Genomic DNA, 3,984 nt, shown 5'->3' with positions numbered 1-3,984 from the left:
ATGCCATGTCAGTTTGACCCCAACGAGATCAAAGTTGTATACCTGAGGTACACAGTTGGGGAAATCAATGCCACATCTGTCCTGGCCCTGATCCATCTTCCCCCGGTCTATATCCAGAAAATGTTGCTTATGACATCACCAAGGCAGCCTGTGATTGGAAGGGATGAGGATTACGGGGATACTGACCACTCAGAACAGACAGACCCAGACTGAAAAGATACCTTCAGCCTTGGCCCTGATTATCAAAGCCCTCGAGGAATTGTCAAGAGATAGAAAGAAGAAAAACATTAAGCACAATGGAAATATCACTTTTGATGAGATTATCAACATTGCTCAACAGATGCTGCATGGATCTTTAGCCAGAGAGCTCTCCGGAACCATTAAAGAGATCCTGGGACAGCCCAGTCTGTGGGTTGCAATGTTCATGGCCACCACCCTCATGACATCATAGATGACATCAATAGTGGTACAGTGGAATGCCCAGCTAGTTACGAACTACAAAAGAAAATATTTCAATAAAGGATCATTTGGGGCACCTGTCTGGCTCAATCAGTAGAACATGTGACTCTTGATCTCAGGGTTGTGAGTTTGAGCCCCAAATGGTTCCAGAGAAATCATCATGAAAGGAAGAGTCAATTCATGCAGCAAACTTCATGGGTTTTGTTTTTTTTTAAAGTAAGTTTAATAACATATTTTTTTTTTAAAGAGGATCATCTGACAACTCCACCCTCCCCCACAGGAAAAAACCTTTATGGCTAAAAATGTTAACCGTAATCTGAGTTTTCAGCAAGTTATACTCTTTTTGTTGGTAGAGGGTCTTGCTTCCATGTTAATAGCTGCTGACTGATCTGAGTGGTGGGTGCTGAAGGCTGTGGTGGCTGGGGCAATTTCTTAAAATAAGACAACCATGAAGTTTGCTGCATTGACTGACTCTTCCTTTCATGATGACTTCTCTGGAACATACAAGGCTGTTTGATAGCATATTACCCACAGTAGAACGTCTTCCAAAATTGGAGTCAATCTTCTAAAACTCTGCCGCTGCTTCATCAACTCAGTTTAAGTAGTATTCTAAATCGTTTGTTGTCATTGTGACAGTCTTCACGGCATTGTCACCAGTAGATTCCATCCCAAGAAACCACTTTTTTACTCATCCATAAGAAGCAGCTCCTCATCCATTAAAGTTTTCTCATGAGCTCACAGCATTCCGTCCTGTCTTCAGGCCCCACTTCTCATTCTAGTTCTCTTGCTGTTAACCCCACATCTGCAGCTACTTCCCCCACTAAAGTCTTGAAGCCTCACAGTCATCCATGAGGGTGGGAATCAACTTTTTCCAAATTCCCATTAATGTTGATATTTGGACTCCCTCCCATGATTGTGAATGTTCTTAATGGCATTTAGAATGAATCCTTTCTAGAAGGTTTTCAATTTACTTTGCCCAGTCCATCAGAGGAATTACTATCTAAAGCATCTATAGCCATATGAAATCTAACTTTTTTTAAAGATTTTATTTATTTGTTTGACAGACAGATCACAAGTAGGCAGAGAGAGAGAGGGGAGGAAGCAGGCTCCCTGCTGAGCAGAGAGCCCAATGTGGGGCTCAATCCCAGGACCCTAAGATCGTGACCTGAGCGGAAGGCAGAGGCTTAACCCACTGAGCCACCCAGGCGCCCCTGAAATCTAATTTTTAAATGTATTTCTTTTTTTTTTTTAATTTTATTTATTTATTTGACAGAGATCACAAGTAGGCAGAGAGGCAGGCAGAGAGAGAGAGAGGAGGAAACAGGCTCCCTGCAGAGCAGAGAGCCCAATGCGGGGCTCAATCCCAGGACCCTGAGATCATGACCTGAGCCGAAGGCAGAGGCTTAACCCACTGAGCCACCCAGGCGCCCCTTAAATGTATTTCTTAAATAATAAGGCTTGAAAGTCAAAATCGTTCCCAGATTCATGGGCTGTAGAATGGACCTTGTATTAGGAGGCAGGAGAACATTAATCTTGATATACATCTCCATCAGGGCTCATGGGTGACCAGTGCATTGTCAGTGAGTAGTAATGTTTTTGAAATGAATTTTTTCTGAGCAGTAGGTCTCAATAGTGGACTTAAAATATTCAGTAAACCAGGTTGTAAAGAGATGTGCCGACATCCAGGCTTTGTGGTTCCATTGATAGGGCACAGGTAGAGTAGATTTGGCATTGTTTTTAAGGAGTTTTGGAATGGAAATGAGCATTGGCTTTAACTTAAAATCACCAGCTGCTCTAGCCCCTAATGAGAGAGTCAGCCTGTCCTTTGAAGTTTTGAAGCCAGGCATTGACTTCTCTTCTCCAGCTATGGAAGTCCTGGATGGCATCTTCTTTTAGGAGAAAGCTGTTTCATCTATGTTGAAAAATCTGTTGTTTAGTGTAGTCACCTGATCACTGATCACTGATCTGAGCCAGATCTTCCGGAGAACTTTCTGCAGTTTCTACATCAGCACCTGCTGAATCAGCTTCCCCTTACACTTTTATTTTATGGAGATGGCTTCTTTCCTTAAACCTCATGAACCAGCCTCTGCTAGCTTCAGACTTTGCTTCTGCAGCTTCCTCCCCTCTCTCAGCCTTCACAGAATCGAAGAGAGTGAGGGCCTTGCTCTGAATTGGGTTTTGCATTCACCAGGAGTAGATTTGCCGCTGGTTTGATCGCTTATCCAGACCACTCGAACTTTCTCTACGTCAGCAATAAGGTTGTTTCACTTTCTTATCACTTGTGTGCTCACTGGAATACACTTTTTTTTTTTTTAAGATTTTATTTATTTATTTTCCAGAGAGAGAGAGAGAACATGAGCAGGGGGAGCAGCAGGCAGAAGGAGAGGGAGAGGCAGGCTCCTCAATGAGCAGGCAACCCCATGCGGGACTCAATCCCAGGACCCTGGGATCGTGACCTGAGCTGAAGGCAGCTGAGTCACCCAGGTATCCCCACTGGAATACACTTTTAATTTCCTTCTAGAACTTTTCCTTCGCATTCACAATCTGGCTAACTGACACGAGAGGCCTAACTTGGCTTTCGATGTGACTTCTTCATTAAGCTTAATCATTTCCAGCTTTTTATTTAAGGTGAAAGAAGTGCGACTCCCTTTCATTTTAACACTTAGAGGACATTGTAGGGTTATTAATTAGCCTGATTTCAATATTGTTGTATCTCAGGGATTAGGGTGCCTGAGGAGAGGGAGAGAGATGGGAGAACAACTGGTCGGTGGACCAGTCGGAACACTCATATACTGATTAAGTTTGTTGTCTTATGTGGATGCAGTTCATGTCACCCCAAAACAATTCCAATAGTAACATCAAAGATCACTGATCACAGACCACTGTAACAAATACAAGAATGGGGCGCCTGGGTGGCTCAGTTGTTGGGTGTCTGCCTTCGGCTGAGGTCATGAACCAAAGGTGGGGCAATCGAGCCCCACATCGGTCACCCTGCTCAGTGAAAAGCTTGTTTTTTCTCCTTCTCCCACTCCCCCTGCTTGTGTTTCTTCTCTCACTGGGTCTCTCTCTGTGAAATAAATAAATAAAATTTAAAATTAAAAAAATAATGTTAAATAAAATAAAATAATAAAATAGCAATAAATTGATGAATTATTAATAATTATTAACAATTAAGTTATTAAATATCATATATTATAAATATCATGGGATGGTTAAATGATTACAATAATAATTATCAATAATCACCAATAAAATAATTGTTATTAATAAATGATAATAAATAAAATAAAAAACCAAAAAATGCAAGAATAATGACAAGTTTGAATGTTGTGAGAATTAACAAAATGTGGCACAGAGGGGCATCTGGGTGGCTATCGGTTAAGCATCTGCCTCCAGCTCAGATCGTGATCTCAGGGTCCTGGGATGGAGCCCCACATCAGGCTCCCTGCTCAGCAGGGAGTCTGCTTCTCCCTCTTTCTCTCCCCCTGCTCCTCACCCTCCGCTTATGCTCACTCTCTCTTTCAA

The 3,984-nt window shown here is 42.3% G+C and overlaps 1 pseudogene across 1 annotated transcript; it reads left to right on the top strand.

The window, feature by feature from the left end:
* Positions 1-519, top strand: LOC308341736 (large ribosomal subunit protein uL11-like; annotated as a pseudogene). The gene has a single exon. The product of its transcript is annotated as a large ribosomal subunit protein uL11-like (transcript).
* Positions 520-3,984: the final 3,465 nt, after the last annotated feature.

Source organism: Martes martes, assembly GCF_963455335.1.
Source record: "Martes martes genome assembly, chromosome: 4".
NCBI lineage: Eukaryota > Metazoa > Chordata > Mammalia > Carnivora > Mustelidae > Martes > Martes martes.
Note: the sequence above shows the minus strand (reverse complement) of the source record. Positions and strands in the feature narration are given on the sequence as shown.